Source organism: Bombina bombina, chromosome 5 (genome assembly GCF_027579735.1).
Source record: "Bombina bombina isolate aBomBom1 chromosome 5, aBomBom1.pri, whole genome shotgun sequence".
NCBI lineage: Eukaryota > Metazoa > Chordata > Amphibia > Anura > Bombinatoridae > Bombina > Bombina bombina.
Genome location: NC_069503.1, coordinates 242,875,869 through 242,897,711, shown reverse-complemented (window position 1 = coordinate 242,897,711; position 21,843 = coordinate 242,875,869). Strand labels below are relative to the sequence as shown.

Sequence of the window (21,843 nt, the reverse complement as noted above, 5' to 3'; positions counted from 1 at the left end):
ACTATGTATTGATAAACACTGTATTCGCCAACACCTTTATTCTTATTAGGGAGCAACACAACATCAGCAATATAAATCACAGGACTCCAGGTAGGAAATCGTTAAGGGGCCGATTTAAGCTGCGGCAGACGGGTGCATATACACGCCCTTGTTTGCCTCTGGCATTGCACACAAGCGTTATTTTGCGCTTGCGTGCAACCCGGCCCCCTGCCCGCGCACAGCTAATCACGTGCGGGCAGGAGCTGTCAATCTCCCCGATCGGACAAGACCGGGAGATTGAAATTCACCACCTTAGATGACCGCTGCTTGTTAAATACGGACAGCAGGTTCGCTTGTGAGAACTTGCAGTCGAAAGGGGTAGAAAGGCTTGCAAAGCCTTTGATAAATCGACCACTAAACCTTACATACATTCACACATTATGTCTTAAAAAAGCAATGTACATACCTTAATTAAAAATGCTTTATTGCTAAAAAAAAATGCTAACCATCATCTGAGCCTTCAGTGAGTCATAATATTTTACTGGAGGTGTGTATATATGTGTTTATCTGTGTATATATGTTGGAAAAATGCCGTTGATAGACTTGCTCGACACAGGGCTGCCACAAACCTTCACTTTGTAAAAAGAGCAATATCTGCAAAGCACCATAAAGTGAAGAGTAATAAAACAAGGTATACCTGAGAAAGGGGTAAACGCTCTGAAACGTCACGGAATAAACCTGAGAGCGCAATTTATTTGGATGAATATATATATATATATACAGTACTGTGCAAAAGTCTTAGGCCACCATTAGATTTGTTGTTTATGCAATGGTATAATGACAATAAATAATTATTTTTCAGTCTCTTTATTAGAATACAACATGAAAATACAGGATATTTGTATGCAGTATTAAAAAAAATGGGGAAAAAATCAGGGGGAAAAAATCAGAAAAACAGCTTCTATAGGCTAAAGTGGGAAGTATTTAGTGTGACCTCCCCTTACAGTTGAGCAATAGCAGAAACCTGGCTCTCGTAAATCTAAATGTAATGGCACCCTAATTAATGTCATTGCTAACACCTGCATTTCGCCTACTATTTCATGTCAAAATGACTGCTGGGAAAAAGGTCTATTATACCAGGTTTGTGCAAGACATGCTTCAGAATTACATACACATGTGAAATTAATTTAATTCTTTGGAAGCTTGCTAATAAGACCCACTTTCAATCACATCATTCCATTCAAAATGATCACAGAATTTGACAGACATAAAATCATACTTCTATATCAGCAAGGAGACTCTTAAAGGGAAATCAGCAAACAAACTTGATACTCAAAGCTACGATTACGGCCCTTGGTCAAAACATGTCAGCATTTCAATGCTCACTGCTGAGTGTTTAACCCTTTTTGCTGCAGACCTCCTGTGGTCTTTTTACCATCATTTGGATAAATAAAGAATCGTTTTATTCTTACTACATCAGCTTACAATACTATTTTTGCCTTTCACCTATACTATTGACAGGGAATCGTTAGGCTGATAAAGCTCCCACACAGTTCCTTTGAGTGCTGAAAAGTACTGGCTTCTAAAGAGCCTGATTGGCTGAAATAGTCCCATGTGATGAGACACACCTCCCCCCGCAGCTGAGTCTCCAGGCGTCCTGAAAACGAAACAAGCTGACACACTATTTTATCGAGGAGAGGAGGAAAAAAGTTGGTACGGTGATCATTGGGGTGCGTTGGACAGCACGCCTTTCACACAAGCTAACCCTCCAGATATCCAGGCTGTTGGAGGCGCAGACATACGGAGAAAGACGGTACGAGGTAGCAGTGAGTTGACACAGCTACTAGCTGTCGAGCACAGGCTGCTCCTATTTTACATTACTCCCGCTCCAAGCAGTATGCAATGCTAAGACATATAAAGGCTATGCTAGTTCTACTACTTACCGGGGGTTGAAGTGTGTCTTGTCTGAAGTGTATCCATTTTTTGTTACGGTATCTAATACATATATATTGCCCTACACATGTGCGTTGGAGATTATATGCATAAACCTTTTCAAGAAACTGTTGACAGTGATACTATCACTTATGCATTATTTGGTATAGCCCATTAGTGTGTTCCTCTTTTGTAATTACTATATATATACATTAATTTGTAATTAATTATATATATACACACACACACACACACACACAAAAATACCATCAGTACTATACATTATAATAATATGTAAATGTATCATATACAAATTAATGTATATACCTACAAAAGTAAGGTAATCAGTGATGCCTTTTATTGGACTAACGAATGTATTATAATCCCAATAAAAACAATGCTGCTTCAATAATCGTTATATACGATATTGCAATAAATACACAAATATAGGCAAACAATGGCTACATTTAAATCTTCTTTCTCTTAATTAAAAAAATGACATTATAAATCGCATAATACCAATGACACACATAACTACTTTCTCACCCTTTCGGTTTCCAGCCCCAAAAATCCCGCTGCTCACAAGCAGCAACCTGAGAAAAACTCCCAACGACACACCTCTCTCAATACACCACTAATCCGAAAGCAGAGATCGGCCAGCTATACAACATTAAACTAATAAATAGTTAGCACCTTGTCAGGTTGATCTCCAATAAAGAACACAATTGCTCAGTGCTCATCCCTTGTGACTTTGTATTAATGTAGGCTCCACACTGGCAAGGAATGAAGCAGCTTGTTACAGTGAGACAATGCATGTTACATACAGGGCAAACAATCTGATTATCAGTACTAACTGAGGCCCACTAAAGAGTCTAAACATTTTTCCTTAAACTGGAGGACGTGCTCAATTTCCTCAATCATTACTTATTCTCCTATTAGGAGATCTTGCTTTATTTCTTCCAGTACTCCCAAATCACCAGGATGCTGAAACAGACTTATAGCATATAGCCTGGGAAAACTTGTCCCTCTTCCATAGACCCATGTTCTCAGACTGCATTGCTTTCCATTGATCCTCCATAACTTCTTGTACCAGAAAAGAACCAGCAGCCCCAGAATGAAGCCTTTCCCCCACATCCCGGAACTTGTCAAGGAGCTTAGAGTGGTTACCCTTCAACACATCTCTTTCTTTTAAAGGGACAGTAAAGTCAAAACGAAACTTTCATGATTCAGATAGGGCATGCAATTTTAAACAACTTTCCAATTTACTTTTATCATCAAATTTGCTTTGTTCCCTTGGTGGTATTTTTGAAAAGCTAAACCTAGCTAGGCTCAAACTGATTTCTAAACAGTTGAAAACCGCCTCCTAGCTCAGAGCATTTTGAAGGTTTTTCACAGTTAGGCTGTGCTAGTTCACATGTGTCATATAGATAACATTGTGCTGACTCCCGTGAAGTTATTTAGGAGTCTTCACTGATTGACTACACTGCATGTCTTTCAAAGGCACTTAGATAAGGAGGCTGTCTGCAAAGGCTTTGATACAAGGTAATCACAGAGGTAAAAAGTATATTAATATAACTGTGTTGGTTATGCAAAAACGGGGAATGGGTAATAAAGGGATTATCTATCTTTTTAAATAAGAACATTTTTGGTGTAGACTGTCCCTTTAAGTTTCCTTTCAAGGAGTCGTTCCCTTGTATAGCGCACAATGTCTAATTGACGCCTCCATGACTTTCTCTGTATGATTGCGGCCGCGAAGGATCCTTATAGAAAGAGATGTATTGAAAGGCTGAAGGGTAACCCCTCTAAGCTCCCCCACCGGTTTACATAGCTTTTCTACAAAAAATACAGCTGTATGCACATTTTCAGTATAGGTGGTGGTTTCAACAGATAAAACCAGCTATTTCCTATTTAAAAATAAAGGTAAAGCAGTTGTTTGAAAAAATGTAATACACTTCAGCAAGTAAATAAATAATTATGAACATGGGAGAAAAGTGACAATTCTAGATGTTGCAGACAAGATTTCTGTTTTCTCCTTTCCAGCAGTTCTCGTTTGCTTATGAGATATAACATATAGGCTAATAAATACATTCACATATGTAAATCTAGTAATGCCCACTTGCAAACTAATACAGAAAATATTCAGAGAGCTTTAATTAATTTAAACCATAATTCCATAATTTCATCCAAAATGGGATCTTAGGGTATTCGCAAATCAGTCAAAAAAGCTGGTTAAGGACTTTATCAAGTACCACTAGCTGTCAAATTTGATAAGTGAAAAATGTTCCTGAAAAACTGTTGAAAGGTTTTGAGAAAATGGTTTGTGATCACCTTGAACAGGACTGTCCCAAGAATAGGGCTTTTATTGACAAACAAACAAAAAAAACCACACAAAGTGCTGCGATTGTGATCTGCTCGAACTTGAAAAATGCATGTTAGCTGCCCAAAACTGAACTTTTTACTTTTTACAAACTTGCATTTGAGCAAATTAGTGTTAGTTCCTTCATGACTCCACATGAGTCAGCACAATGTTATCTATATGGCCCACATGAACTAGTATTGTCTGGCTGCAAGATTTAAAAGGCTTATCAAAAGCACTGAGATAAGAGGCGGCCTGTGGAGACTTAGAAACAGACAAACTTAGAGCTTATGAAGTATATCAATATAACAATGTTGGTTATGCAAAGCTGGCAACTTGTAGTAGGGGCGTTATCTATCTTTTTAAACAAAAAAAGAGTAATGTAGACTAATTATAGGCAGACAATGGTGCAAAAAGAAAAACGGCTAATGTCTGACTTACAATCAGCGTTCTATTTCATCTCAAAGGTTTTCAATGTGTGTAGGCAATTTTATTTCCTTCTCACCAGACTTGTCAAACAATGTCTTCATGGACACGCTTTGTGCACAGTGGCACAGTCATACTGGAACAATAAAGGGCCTTTTCCAAACTATTGCCGCAAGCTTGGAAGCACACAATTTTCTAAAATGTCTTTTTATCCTGTAGCATTAATTTAACTCTTCACTGGAACTAAGGGGCTTAGCCCAATCCATGTGAAACAACCCCAGACCATATCCCACTGCCACCTAACTTTACAGTTGATGTGAGACCTGTGTACAGCTGCTCTGCCATGGAAACCCATAACATGAAGCTCCCGACGTACAATTCCAGTAGAAGTTTGGAACTCTGTAGTGAGTGATGCAACAGGTGATAGGTGATTTTTACGTGTTACGTGTTTCAACACTCGGCATCCCCCCTCTATGGCCTAGATTACAAGTGTAAGCGATACTAGAGCTCCTCCTTGTAATACCAGCACACGATAATGTGCACTGGTACTACAAGTAAATCGCAATGCGATTGCGAGCTCATATTCACATTGGGAGGAAGCATTGCGCTAACGAGAGCATGCTTCCATAGGCTCTTATGGGTGCCTCGTTCTGATGTCATCACAGACGGCATCAGAACCTCAAGCAATGAAGGGGGTAAGTGGTGCAGTAATGGGCAGCATTTTTAAATATATATGAATATTTACATATATATTTATGTGTTAATATGTTTGTAATAATATATAATATATATTTACATTGCGGTCTATTAGAACACACAGTTCCCATAGACCACAATGTAAAGGCACTTTTCAGTGCCGTTTTTTTTTTTCTAACACCGCACTCCCACCAACTTTAAAGCTCCAAAACTGCCTAGTGCATTTTTTTGTATTAACGTGAATCTAAATTTAGATGATAAAGTGCCTGGTTTAAAAAAAAAAAACAGGCACTTTAATTCATCAAAATTTACATTTCATTCGTATTGTGAAAATACTTACCTTTTAATCTTGACAGCCGCTCCAAGATTCCCCTGGTCGTCGCAAGCCTCTTCATATGTCAGAAATGACGGAGATCGGTCATCCTCCAATCATGGCTCCCCCCCCCCCCAGGGGGAATCAGTGTCTGATTTAACGCCGTGATTGGAGGAAGCCGGATTCCTCATTTTAGACCCTGGAAAAGGCTTTGCGACGGGCGGGGGAAGCGATGCAGCGGTTGTCAAGATTAAAAGGTTAGTATTTTCACAACATGAGTGAAATGTAAATTTTGATGAATTAAAGTGCCCCTGTTTTTAATCAGATTTTTAAAAACCGGGCACTTTATCATCTAAATTTACATTCACTTTAAAAACAAAATGGTACATTTTTTTAGATACAAAACTATAATGACCTCTGTTTTGAGAGCATTTGGGGCACTTTTAGAAAATTAACCAGAGATCTGATCTCTGGTTATTTTTTTGGAACGCTAATTGCTACTGCTAACCAGCCACTTGGTAATGGCTGGTAAATTTTCGAGCTCCCGCAATGGGCAAATTTGCCCATTTGCTGGAGCGTGATAATTTAGCGCTCCAGTTGTAATCTAGGTCGATGTGTTTGTGTGATCTCCCACATCCTGGCTGGGCTGTTATTGCTCCTAGGTGCCTTCACTTCATAATAATAGCACAGGGCAGATCCAGTAGGGCAGATCCAGTAGGGCAAAAAATGTAATAAAATGACTTGTGGCAAAGGTGGCATCCTATGACAGTGTCACATTAAAAGTCACTGAGCTCTTCAGTAAGACCTATTGTACTACCAATATTTGTCTATAGAGGTTTCACGACTATGTGCTGTATTTTATGCACCTGTCAGCAATGGGTGTGGCTGAAACACCTGAACTCAATAATTTATAGGGGTGCCCACCAGTGTTCCCACTAAGGCTAGTTTTGTGTGCGGCACAGCATTGAAATAGTTCATTATAGCAATTAGCAAACACTTCGTTATGCAGACTGCAATTTGTGGTTCCGTTATTATCTGTTTCACTGCTGGGCCGCTCACAAAACTGCCCTTAGAGGGAACACTGGTGCCCACATACTTTTTGGTCACATAGTATTTCTCCAGAGCACTGGTAGAGGTGTGCTTACATTTCATAATCTCTTTGCTTGAGTTTTTGGCGCAAGGAGGGCCACACATTTGGAGCAAGCCTACTTATGGTGTATTTGTACAGTGATATCAAAGGTCTGTCTTCAGGAATGTAAATACTTCAGTCCCTAGGGACATTGTCCCAGGAAGAATGCTGGAATGTTGAACGGTGTTTTTTTTTTTACCTTTTTCTTTTAACTATAGTTTGCTGGTTATGTATTCATGAAGTAAATCTTTCGAAAATATAAGTAATTACCTTTTTTAAATAAATCATCCGATTGGAATTTTGGTGCTACATCTTCTAAAGTTAAATTTGTGTAATAACTGCCTGTAAATATTGTTCTGTAGTATAATTTGAAACAGCAATAGTGTTGCAAGTCATACTTAAAGGGACATAATACTCATATGCTAAATCACTTGAAATTGATGCAGTATAAGTGTAAAAAGCTGACAGGAAAATATCACCTGAGCATCTCTATGTAAAAAAGGAAGATATTTTACCTCACAATTTCCTCAGCTCAGCAGAGTAAGTTCTGTATAAAAAGTTATACTCAGCTGCTCCCAGCTGCAGGTAAAAAAAATAAAAAAAATGAAGAAATGAACAGCAGCCAATCAGCATCAGCAGTGCTGAGGTCATGAACTCTTACTGTGATCTCATGAGATTTGACTTAACTCTCATGAGATTTCATAGTAAGCTTCCTTTACCTGATTGGTGAAATAATATGAGAGTGCACGATGCTAGTCCCTTCAGATGTCCCAGGACAAACACACTAAAATGCTGCTTAGAAATCCTTTACAATGGGAGGTGGCTACTGAGGAACTTTTGAGGTAAAATATCTTTCTTTTTTACATAGAGATGTTCAGGTGATATTTTCTAGTCAGCTTTTTACAGCTATGCTGCATCACTTTCAAGTGTTTAAACATTTGGGTATTATGGCCCTTTAATGATTACAATTATACTATTTCTCAGGGGAAATGAGTTTAGAGTTTATCTATCTGGCAGCTAATACTTTTTAACAATGGTACACACTTTGCACAATACATTAAATTGTTAAAAACACTGATGTAAAACTGCGGCCATATAGTGCTCCAGATATGTGAACACTCCTGAGCCTATGTAGACATGCCCTTCAACAAAGGATAAACAAAGAGAGAAAAGTAAATGTAATAATAGAAGTAAATCGGAAAGTTATATAAAATGCCACACTAAATGATCAAATAATTTTTTTGTCTGTCATGTCCCCTTAAAGGGACACTAAACCCAAAAAAAAATGTTTCCGTGATTTAGATAGAGCATGCAATTTTAAGCAATTTTCTAATTGACTCCTATTATCAATTTTTCTTCGTTCTCTTGATATCTTTATTTGAAAAAGAAGACATCTAAGCTTTTTTTGGGTTTAGAACTCTGGACAGCACATTTTTATTGGTGGATGAATTTATCCACCAATCAGCAAGGACAACCCAGGTTGTTCACCAAAAATGGTCCGGCATCTAAACTTACATTCTTGCATTATAAATAAAGCTACAAAGAGAATAAAGAAAATTTAATAATAGGAGTAAATTAGAAAGTTGCTTAAAATGTCATGTTCTATCTGTATCACAAAAGAAAAATTTTGGGTTCAGTGTCCCTTTAAGGAATTTTAAATTCCAGTAAAAGGTCTTTATCCATGCAAATACTTCCAAATTTACTTCAAACATCAGTATCCCCCCCCCCCCCCATATTTTCTGCACATTTTCAAACTTGTAGTAGTAGATAATAGATATATGCATTCATTTAGGGGCAAACAAGTTTTTTATTTGTAAATTGTGTCCAAAATGTATAATGAAATGGGCGTTAAAGAAATTAATAATTAGCCATGTTTGTAAATTTATTTATTTCTTAACAGCTAGCTTCAAGGGCACTGCAGTGAACTGGAGTTACTAAGTTTTGAAAATTCAAAAGTTTGTTTTAATGTAATGTTATTTATTTATTTATTTTAATTAAATCTTAATTCTATTAATGACATTAACTATTTGAGTGCTAGTTGCTAGTTACTCACCAGATAAGTTATATATAGTAATATACATAACTGAGTATAGTACAAGAGTACTGTTATACTAGAATATATATATAAATCAAATGAAGATGAAAGGCGCACTCCCACTCGCTTTTGAAATAAGGACCAGGGTGCAACAGATTCCAAATACCACAGTCCAATGATTGCACTTTCTGGATTTAACTCACAGCAAACTTAATTGTGAACTTTTCGGAGCATTCACTCCTTCCTCAGACAATCAAAAAGTGAACAAAACATTGAAATACAGGACCCTCCCATATCCCCTGCAACCAATCCCAACCCTATATATATATATATATATATATATATATATATATATATATATAGTCCAAACATCAAATGTAACAGCACCACAGCAATCTTTAAAGGTGGAAAACATAATTTATGCTTACCTGATAAATTTATTTCTCTTGTGGTGTATCCAGTCCACGGATCATCCATTACTTGTGGGATATTCTCATTCCCAACAGGAAGTTGCAAGAGGACACTCACAGCAGAGCTGTCTATATAGCCCCTCCCCTAACTGCCATATCCAGTCATTCTACCGAAAACAAACAGAGAAAGGAGAAACCATAGGGTGCAATGGTGACTGTAGTTTAAAATTAAAAAATACCTGCCTTAAAATGACAGGGCGGGCCGTGGACTGGATACACCACAAGAGAAATAAATTTATCAGGTAAGCATAAATTATGTTTTCTCTTGTAAGGTGTATCCAGTCCACGGATCATCCATTACTTGTGGGATACCAATACCAAAGCTAAAGTACATGGATGAAGGGAGGTACAAGGCAGGTACTTAAACGGAAGGTACCACTGCCTGTAAAACCTTTCTCCCAAAAATAGCCTCCGAAGAAGCAAAAGTATCAAATTTGTAGAATTTTGAAAAAGTATGAAGTGAAGACCAAGTCGCCGCCTTGCAGATCTAGTAGAATGAGCTGTAATCCTTTCTGGAGGCTGCTGGCCAGCAGTCTCATAAGCTAAGCGGATTATGCTTTTTAGCCAAAAAGAAAGAGAGGTTGCCGAAGCCTTTTGACCTCTCCTCTGTCCAGAGTAGACAACAAACAAAGCAGATGTTTGACGAAAATCTTTAGTAGCTTTTAAGTAAAGCACGAACCACGTCCAGATTGTGTAATAGACGTTCCTTCTTTGAAAAAGGATTAGGACACAAAGACGGAACACCAATCTCTTGATTTATATTCTTATTAGATACCACCTTAGGTAAAAACCCAGGTTTGGTACGCAGAACTACCTTATCTGCATGGAAGATCAGATAAGGAGAATCACATTGTAAGGCAGATAACTCGGAAACTCTACGAGCCGAGGAAATAGCTACCAAAAAAAAGAACTTTCCAAGATAAAAGTTTGATATCTATGGAATGAAGAGGTTCAAACGGAACCCCCTGAAGAACTTTAAGAACCAAATTTAAACTCCATGGTGGAGCAACAGGTTTAAACACAGGCTTGATTCTAACTAAAGCCTGACAAAATGCCTGAACGTCTGGGACATCCGCCAAACGCTTGTGCAAAAGAATAGATAGCGCAGAAATCTGTCCCTTTAAGGAACTAGCTGACAATCCTTTCTCCAATCCTTCTTGGAGAAAAGATAATATCCTGGGAATCCTGACTTTACTCCATGAGTAGCCCTTGGATTCACACCAATAAAGATATTTCTGCCATATCTTATGATAGATTTTCCTGGTGACAGGCTTTCGTGCCTGAATTAAGGTATCAATGACTGACTCGGAGAAACCAAGCTTTGATAAAATCAAGCGTTCAATCTCCAGGCAGTCAGCCTCAGAGAAATTAGATTTGGATGGTTGAAAGGACCTTGAAGTAGAAGGTCCTGTCTCAGCGGCAGAGTCCATGATGGAAAGGATGACATGTCCACCAGATCTGCATACCAAGTCCTGCGTGGCCACGCAGGCGCTATCAAGATCACCGATGCTCTCTCCTGCTTGATTTTGGCAATCAGACGAGGGAGCAGAGGAAACGGTGGAAAAACATAAGCCAGGTTGAAGGACCAAGGCGCTGCTAGAGCATCTATCAGTGTTGCCTTGGGGTCCCTGGACCTGGATCTGTAACAAGGAAGCTTGGCGTTCTGGCGAGATGCCATGAGATCCAGTTCTGGTTTTCCCCAACGATGAACCAATTGAGCAAACACCTCCGGATGAAGTTCCCAGTCCCCCGGATGAAAAGTCTGACGACTTAGAAAATCCGCCTCCCAGTTTTCTACACCTGGGATATGGATAGCTGATAGGTGGCAAGAGTGAATCTCTGCCCAGCGAATTATCTTTGAGACTTCTAACATCGCTAGGGAACTCCTTGTTCCCCCTTGATGGTTGATGTAAGCCACAGTCGTGATGTTGTCCAACTGAAATCTGATGAACCTCATTGTTGCTAAATGAGGCCAAGCCTAAAGAGCATTGAATATCGCTCTTAGTTCCAGAATGTTTATTGGAAGGAGTGACTCATCCTGAGTCCACTATCCCTGAGCCTTCAGGGAGTTCCAGACTGCACCCCAACTTAGAAGGCTGGCATCTGTCATCACAATTGTCCAATCTGGCCTGCGAAAGGTCATACCTTTGGACAGATGGACCCGAGATAGCCACCAGAGAAGAGAATCCCTGGTCTCTTGATCCAGATTTAGTAGAGGGGACAAATCTGTGTAATCCCCATTCCACTGACTGAGCATGCAGACTTGCAGCGGTCTGAGATGTAGGCGTGCAAACGGCACTATGTCCATTGCCGCTACCATTAAGCCGATTACTTCCATGCACTGAGCCACCGAAGGGCGAGGGATGGAATAAAGAACACGGCAGGAATTTAGAAGTTTTGATAACCTGGACTCCGTCAGGTAAATTTTCATTTCTACAGTATCTATCAGAGTCCCTAGGAAGGAAACTCTTGTAAGGGGGGATAGAGAACTCTTTTCCTCGTTCACCTTCCACCCATGCGACCTCAGAAATGCCAACACTATGTCCGTATGAGACTTGGCAATTTGGAAGTTTGACGCCTGAATTAGGATGTCGTCTAAATAAGGGGCCACTGCTATGCCCCGCGGCCTTAGGACCGCCAGAAGCGACCCCAGAACCTTCGTAAAAAATTATTGGGGCTGTAGCTAGCCCAAAGGGAAGAGCTACAAACTGGTAATGCCTGTCTAGGAAGGCAAACCTGAGAAACCGATGATGATCTTTGTGTATCGGAATGTGAAGATAAGCATCCTTTAAATCCACTGTAGTCATGTATTGAGCCTCCTGGATCATAGGTAGGATGGTACGAATAGTCTCCATCTTGAATGATGGAACTCTGAGGAATTTGTTTAAGATCTTTAGATCCAAAATTGGTCTGAAGGTTTCCTCTTTTTTGGGAACTACAAACAGATTTGAGTAAAATCCCTGTCCCTGTTCCTCCTTTGGAACTGGATGGATCACTCCCATAACTAGGAGGTCTTGTACACAGTGTAAGAATGCCTCTCTCTTTATCTGGTTTGCAGATAATTGTGAAAGGTGAAATCTCCCTTTTGGGGGGAAGCCTTGAAGTCCAGAAGATATCCCTGGGATATAATTTCCAACGCCCAGGGATCCTGAACATCTCTTGCCCACGCCTGGGCGAAGAGCGAAATTCTGCCCACTACTAGATCCGTTATCGGATAGGGGGCCGTTCCTTCATGCTGTCTTAGAGGCAGCAGCAGGCTTTTTGGCCTGCTTACCTTTGTTCCAGGTCTGGTTAGGTCTCCAGACCGTCTTGGACTGAGCAAAAGTTCCCTCTTGTTTTGCATTAGAGGAAGTTGATGCCGCACTTGCCTTGAAGTTTCGAAAGGCACGAAAATTAGACTGTTTGGCCCTTGATTTGGACCTATCCTGGGGAAGGGCATGACCTTTTCCTCCAGTGATATCAGCAATAATCTCCTTCAAACCAGGCACAAATAGGGTCTGCCCCTTGAAAGGAATGTTAAGCAGCTTAGACTTTGAAGTAACGTCAGCTGACCATGATTTAAGCCATAGCGCTCTGTGCGCCTGGATAGCAAAACCAGAAGTCTTAGCCGTTAGTTTAGTCAAATGAACAATGGCATCAGAAACAAAAGAATTGGCTAGCTTAAGTGCTCTAAGCTTGCCAAGTATGTCATCCAATGGAGTCGCCACCTGTAAAGCCTCTTCCAGAGACTCAAACCAGAACGCCGCAGCAGCAGTGACAGGAGCAATGCATGCAAGGGGCTGTAGGATAAAACCTTGTTGAATAAACATTTTCTTAAGGTAACTCTCTAACTTTTTATCCATTGGATCTAAGAAAGCACAACTGTCCTTGACAGGGATAGTAGTACGCTTTGCTAGAGTAGAAACTGCTCCCTCCACCTTAGGAACTGTCTGCCATAAGTCCCGTGTGGTGGCGTCTATTGGAAACATTTTTCTAAAAATAGGAGGGGGAGAGAACGGCACACCTGGTCTATCCCATTCCTTAGTAATAATTTCTGTAAACCTTTTAGGTATTGGAAAAACATCAGTACACACCGGCACTGCATAGTATTTATCCAGTCTACACAATTTCTCTGGCACTGCAATTATATCACAGTCATTCAGAGCAGCTAAAACCTCCCTGAGTAACACGCGGAGGTGTTCAAGCTTAAATTTAAATGTAGAAATATCAGAATCAGGTTGCATCATCTTCCCTGAGTCAGAAATATCACCCACAGAAAGAAGCTCTCCTTCTTCAGCTTCTGCATATTGTGAGGCATTATCAGACATAGCTCTTAAAGCGTCAGTATGCTCTGTATTTCGTCTAACTCCAGAGCTATCTCGCTTTCCTCTAAATTAAGGTAGTCTGGCTAATACCGCTGACAGTGTATTATCCATGACTGCCGCCATGTCTTGTAAAGTAAATGCTATGGGCGCCCTAGATGTACTTGGCGCCATTTGAGCGTGAGTCCCTTGAGCGGGAGTCAAAGGATCTGACACGTGGGGAGAGTTAGTCGGCATAACTTCCCCCTCATCAGATTCCTCTGGTGATAAATTTTTTAAAGACAGAATATGATCTTTATTGCTTAAAGTGAAATCAGTACATTTGGTACACATTCTAAGAGGGGGCTCCACAATGGCTTTTAAACATAATGAACAAGGAGTTTCCTCTATGTCAGACATGTTTATACAGACTAGCAATGAGACTAGCAAGCTTGGAAGACACTTTAAATCAAGTTAACAAGCAAATATAATAAACGGTACTGTGCCTTTAAGAGAAACAAATTTTGTCAGAATTTGAAAAACAGTGAAAAAAGGCAGTAAATCAAACGAAATTTTTACAGTGTGTATAATAAGCTAACAGAGCATTGCACCCACTTGCAAATGGATGATTAACCCCTTAGTTCAAAAACCGGATCAAAAAAACGATCTAGACGTTTTTTAAACAGTCACACCAACCGCCACAGCCTTGCTGTGGGCCTCAGGAAACTGTTTCTAGGCAAAATTTAAGCCAGCCATGTGGAAAAAACTAGGCCCCAATAAAGTTTTATCACCAAAGTATATATAAAAACGTTTAAACATGCCAGCAAACGTTTTATATTGCAAATATAAAAGAGTATTACCTCAGAAAAAAAGCATGATACCAGTCGCTATTAAATCACTGTATTCAGGCTTACCTTACATAAATTTGGCATCAGCAGCATTTTCTAGCATTCACATCTTCTAGAAAAATCTTAACTGCACATACCTCATAGCAGGATAACCTGCACGCCATTCCCCCGCTGAAGTTACCTCTCTCTTCAGTCATGTGTGAGAACAGCAATGGATCTTAGTTACAACCTGCTAAGATCATAGAAATCACAGGCAGATTCTTCTATTTTTCTGCCTGGAACAAAATAGTACAACTCCGGTACCATTTAAAAATAATAAACTTTTGATTGAAGTAAAATAACAGCTACATTTCACCACTTCTCTCTTACTACCTCCATGTTTGTTGAGAGTTGCAAGAGAATGACTGGATATGGCAGTTAGGGGAGGAGCTATATAGACAGCTCTGCTGTGGGTGTCCTCTTGCAACTTCCTGTTGGGTATGAGAATATCCCACAAGTAATGGATGATCCGTGGACTGGATACACCTTACAAGAGAAATGTATTTTATTTAGATACAGAACCATAAAAGCGACGTTTCGGAACTACCTAGTCCTTAATCATGCATAGTTAAAACAACTAAATACAAACACTTAAAAAGGCTACCTGAACCAATCATATCTCATCTCAAGTCTCAATTCAGATTAACCCCTACCTGTCCAGGTTAGGTATATTTTAGGAATAGTGACATCTAGTGGTACCAGGAGTAACTTATAAAAACAAATACAGATCATAGTCGCTATTCAGACCATATGGATGGAGAGTGTTTAAATTTTTGTATCTACCAAACTTCTTTTTGTTTCAATTTAAGTTCCCTGTTCCCACCTCTCCTATACTGGCGGATATGGTAAATGACCTGGAAGCGGAGCTGGCTGACCATATGACCCATTAATGTAAAGTGTGCTGAAACAGGTAAAGACATATCTTTAGATTTAATTAAAGTTGTGTGTTGACTAAACCTATCTCTGGCAGCCTGGGTGGTCTCGCCGATGTAACACAACCCACATGGGTATTTCAAAAGGTAAATATCATAATCAGTTTGACATCTGTATAGGCCATTAATGGTAAGTTGTTTCCTATTATCATTTTGAGCCAAAAATTTGCTCTTAATAATGGAATTGCATTGTAAGCAATGCAAGCAAGGGTAACACCCTTTATTAGAAGTTGTTAAATAATTGATGTTAATTGGTTTGCTGGTACCCACATCTGCCTTGACTAAGTTATCCCTAAGGTTCTTTACCCAACGATAAGAGGGCATAGGAGGCAATTTAAATAATTCGACCTCTGGATTGTATTCAGACATCCTTACAACTCTAAATACAAGGAGTGCAGAATTATTAGGCAAGATGTATTTTTGAGGATTAATTTTATTATTGAACAACAACCATGTTCTCAATGAACCCAAAAAACTCATTAATATCAAAGCTGAATAGTTTTGGAAGTAGTTTTTAGTTTGTTTTTAGTTATAGCTATTTTAGGGGGATATCTGTGTGTGCAGGTGACTATTACTGTGCATAATTATTAGGCAACTTAACAAAAAACAAATATATACCCATTTCAATTATTTATTTTTTACCAGTGAAACCAATATAACATCTCAACATTCACAAATATACATTTCTGACATTCAAAAACAAAACAAAAACAAATCAGTGGCCAATATAGCCACCTTTCTTTGCAAGGACACTCAAAAGCCTGCCATCCATGGATTCTGTCAGTGTTTTGATCTGTTCACCATCAACATTGCGTGCAGCAGCAACCACAGCCTCCCAGACACTGTTCAGAGAGGTGTACTGTTTTCCCTCCTTGTAAATCTCACATTTGATGATGGACCACAGGTTCTCAATGGGGTTCAGATCAGGTGAACAAGGAGGCCATGTCATTAGATTTTCTTCTTTTATACCCTTTCTTGCCAGCCACGCTGTGGAGTACTTGGACGCGTGTGATGGAGCATTGTCCTGCATGAAAATCATGTTTTTCTTGAAGGATGCAGACTTCTTCCTGTACCACTGCTTGAAGAAGGTGTCTTCCAGAAACTGGCAGTAGGACTGGGAGTTGAGCTTGACTCCATCCTCAACACGAAAAGGCCCGCAAGCTCATCTTTGATGATACCAGCCCAAACCAGTACTCCACCTCCACCTTGCTGGCGTCTGAGTCGGACTGGAGCTCTCTGCCCTTTACCAATCCAGCCACGGGCCCATCCATCTGGCCCATCAAGACTCACTCTCATTTCATCAGTCCATAAAACCTTAGAAAAATCAGTCTTGAGATATTTCTTGGCCCAGTCTTGACGTTTCAGCTTGGGTGTCTTGTTCAGTGGTGGTCGTCTTTCAGCCTTTCTTACCTTGGCCATGTCTCTGAGTATTGCACACCTTGTGCTTTTGGGCACTCCAGTGATGTTGCAGCTCTGAAATATGGCCAAACTGGTGGCAAGTGGCATCTTGGCAGCTGCACGCTTGACTTTTCTCAGTTCATGGGCAGTTATTTTGTGCCTTGGTTTTTCCACACGCTTCTTGCGACCTTGTTGACTATTTTGAATGAAACGCTTGATTGTTCGATGATCACGCTTCAGAAGCTTTGCAATTTTAAGAGTGCTGCAAGATATCTCACTATTTATGACTTTTCTGAGCCTGTCAAGTCCTTCTTTTGACCCATTTTGCCAAAGGAAAGGAAGTTGCCTAATAATTATGCACACCTGATATAGGGTGTTGATGTCATTAGACCACACCCCTTCTCATTACAGAGATGCACATCACCTAATATGCTTTATTGGTAGTAGGCTTTCGAGCCTATACAGCTTGGAGTAAGACAACATGCATAAAGAGGATTATGTGGTCAAAATACTCATTTGCCTAATAATTCTGCACTCCCTGTATATCCTTACTCCTATCGCTGTATTCTGTTGAGAATACTAATCTATTTGCATTATCCTTACCAGCCTTTTTCTCCTTGCCTAGGTCTATGATACTGCTCTCAATCATTTCCTTAGGGTAACCCCTTTTCACAAATTTATTGCCCAAAGATTCTAGTCTATAAGATAACCTTTTCTGATCTTTAACAATCCTCTTAGTATGTAGCAGTTGGCTTCTAGGTATTGACTTAAAGACAGAATCTGGATGGAAGTTTTCATATCTGAGAAGAGTGTTTTTATCAGTGGGTTTTGTATAAAGATCAGTAATTACCTTATTACCTTGATTGTATACCATGGTGTCCAAAAAAATTACCGTATTTCATGCTGGGAATAGGTAAGAGTGAATTTAATACTTGTCATGGACATATCAATATCCTCTACAAATTGTAGTAAAGACTCCAATGGACCTCCCATATGCCAAAAATATAATCAATATATCTAAGCCAAAGCTTACAATTGCTGATGAATGACTGATTGCCATAAACATACTTGTTTTCAAAGCCATTCATGAACAAATTGGCATATGAGGGGGCCACATTGCAGCCCATAGCTGTACCTCGCTTTTGCATATAATATGCTGGACAGATAGGTCAGCATGCTAAGGCACTGTGGCTGAGCTCTGTAGCAACCCAAGGGTTTCAGGTTCGATCCCCGGTAAGGTCCACTCAGCCTTTTATCCTTCCGAGGTTGATAAAATGAGCAGCGCCTTGAGAACCTTACGGGGTGATTAGCCGCGCTTTACAAGTGCACAATACAATACATACATACATTCTTGGAAAAGAAAATAATTGCAATAAAGCACAAGCCTCAATAGGTCATCAACAAAATCACCTTGTAACTGATTATAAACCTTACTTTCATCCAATAAACATTTTACCGTAGTTAATCCTGCCTCATGGGGGGTGGAGGTATACAGACTCACCACATCAACTGAAAAAATAAACCATGATTGTTCAATTTAAATGTTTGCTGATGCGGAGCGTAGTCTCCTTATCAGGGCCGCCACTAGAAATTTTGGGGCCCCTGACTTAACCATTGGCCCTGATCAATGGTTAAGTCAGGGGCCCCAAAATTTCTAGTGCAATTTTTGACCAAGTGACTAAAACGTATATGCAATTTATTCTTAAGTGTAGTCTAAGTTTGAAATGTTGTAAAGGTAGTAACACACAAAAACAGAAACACACAGACACACTCATACACTGAATCACACACTCACACATAAGGATTCACATATAGACACTCTAGCATACATGCAAAGAAACACACAAACACACTCAGCCACCCAAACAGACACTCAGCACTTGTTTACATTGATCTGACAAGTAATGAGGTAGACTACAGTTTTGTCAAAAAAGGATATTTACAAAACAAAATATGGATTTCTGATTATCTTTTTGTCAAGGAAGATGCCAACTAAATGATGACAACAGCATACGGTGGCTGAAAGGAAGGGCCCTGAACTGCCTAAACAATAAATGAAAGGTTAAATGGTGTATTAGTGACTTCCGGAAAGGTCTCATTAGTCTCAAAGTCTGTAGATAGATGTGAATAATCAGTAGTAAGGTCAAAATGTCCTAAAATGGAACAGACAATGGACACACACACACACACACAAACTCAAACACAAACGTGCACATACACCCAAGGATATACCGACAGGGACAGCCTCAGAAAAAAACACAAAGACATACACACACACACACAGAGACACCCACATAAAACACACAAAGACGTACACACACAGAAAGACAACCACATAAAACACACAAAGACATACATACACACACACCCTCAATGAGACATCCACAGAAAACACACAAAGACATACACACACTCTCACAGAGACACCCACAGAAAATGTACAGACCCTCACAGAGACACCCACAAAAACACACAAAGACATACATAAACACACACCCTCACTGAGACATCCACAGAAAACACACAAAGACACACACACACCCTCACAGAGACACCCACAGAAAACACACAGGCATACATACACACCCTCACAGAGACATCCACAGAAAACACAGACATACATACATACACACACACACACACACACACCCTCACAGAGACATCCACAGAAACACAGACATACATACATACACACACACCCTCACAGAGACATCCACAGAAAACACACAAAGACATACACACCCACCCTCACTGAGACATCCACAGAAAACACACAAAGACACACACACACCCTCACAGAGACACCCACAGAAAACACACAGGCATACATACACACCCTCACAGAGACATCCACAGAAAACACAGACATACATACATACACACACACACACACACACACCCTCACAGAGACATCCACAGAAACACAGACATACATACATACACACACACCCTCACAGAGACATCCACAGAAAACACACAAAGACATACACACCCACCCTCACAGAGGCATCCAGAGAAAACACACAAAGACATACACACCCACCCTCACAGAGGCATCCAGAGAAAATACACAAAGACATACATACACACACCCTCACAGAGACACCCATAGAAAAAGCATAAAGACATACGCACACATCCTCAAAGACATAAATAGAAAATGCACAAAGACATACACACCCACCCTCACAGAGCGACCCACAGAAAAAAATACATACACACTCATAGAGACACAAACAAAAGCACAAAGATGTAAACACAGACACCCACAGAAACACTCACAGGAGGTAAAATGTCTGCACATTGCATCCCCTAAATCAAAAGTGTGTGACATGCATGATAAAAAAATTGCAGAAATTAAGAGATCACTTTTTAAAGAATCATATTTGTAAATGTGCAAACAAAAATAATTCTGTTAATTCAAAATTGTACATTAATGATCTGGGTAGATGGCTAGATAAAGAAAAGTACTTTTAAAAGGTTGACATATGTTTGTTTCCCCCCCCCCCATTTTCCCCAACCAAGAGCACCACTTCAAATATGGTGTACAAATCTTCCCATCTGTCAGTTGTACTTATGGATTTTGAAAATGCTGTACTCTATATGGTCTTGGTGGAACCATAAGCTGTGGTACTCAGTCTCATACCATTAGATTTGGTTAAATGCAAGATTTTGGCTTGTTTATATGTATTTCAAAATTAAGTCAGCTGTAGTGTAAACTGAACAGTGTTAAGTTAACCTGTCCTCATTTTAAACACTGAGCAATCTTAGTCTGAGAGTATAACATTTTATGCAGATGTAAAAATCTTAGATACAATGCCTCCTTGCAGCTGGAAAGTCCTTGCATAAAGGGGCAGTAAACTGGAATGTAATTAATATATATATATATATATATATATATATATATATATATATATATATTAATTAATACAAAAAACTCATATCTGCCAAAAAGGGCACCTACCATTTGTGTATTGAGGAGGAAACATTTCTGCATGGCTTTAAATATAGAATTTCTACAGCATTGTCAAATAATCATAAATACACTGCTGCATATTGCTAAAAAAAAAAATGTGTTTTTATAGACCCCTGGCCCCACCATACAACTACTACCACACTGAAGTTACAATCCGAAATTGCACAAAGAAATAAAAAACCATTTACTAAGTAAGTCCTACCTCCTCTACAAATTAAAGTGATCTGCCGTCTGACTCAGGCACACACTGTACAAACTTAAGTGCCAAGTCTGTCTCACACTGTGCATAGTGGTTTAGTGCCCACTCAGAAATCCTCTCAAATGCTAATGCTTTACTCCTTGTAATAACATTTCCCACACTCAATAGTACTCTGCTGTAGTACCCTCTGGTGGCTGCCAAAATAAAAAAAAAAAAAAAGATTTTTTTTTTTCAATTAGTTGTTCTTGCCTCATGGGGCCCCCTGGTCCATTGGGCCCCTGACAGGAGTCACCCCTGTCACCCCCTAATGGCGGCCCTGCTCCTTATGAAAGGAATTTCCTTCTGCCCCATTAAGGACTGTGATGATTTGGGGACCGATAAGGATCTCTATACATTTTCAGGTTGTTAAGGTTAAAAGATAGATTACGAGTTTTGCTTTATGAGTAAAAAAACAGCGTTAAGGCTCATAACGCTGCTTTTTTACTACCGCTGCTAATTATGAGTCTTGTAGGTACAGCTGTCCCGCACACTTTTTTTGCCCTACCGCAAATTAACTTACGCAATTTTTGTAAAGTCTTTTTTTAATGGGACTTCCATAGCGCCGATATTACAAGCTTTTTTTTTTAGGCCAAAAAGTGAGCGGTACAGCCTATCCCGCAAGATTCGTAACGCATTCTAAAGTCAGTAGTTATGAGTTTTACACTACAAAGCTGTAGCATAAAACTCATAACTAAAGTGTTAAAAAGTACACTAACACCCATAAACTACCTATTAACCCCTAAACCGAGGCCCTCCCACATTGCAAACACTAAAATAAAATTATTAAGCCCTAATC

General features: G+C 39.6%; 1 pseudogene; it reads right to left on the bottom strand.

The window, feature by feature from the left end:
* Nucleotides 1-2,597: 2,597 nt before the first annotated feature.
* LOC128661440 (RPA-interacting protein A-like) lies at nt 2,598-3,637 on the bottom strand (annotated as a pseudogene).
* Nucleotides 3,638-21,843: the final 18,206 nt, after the last annotated feature.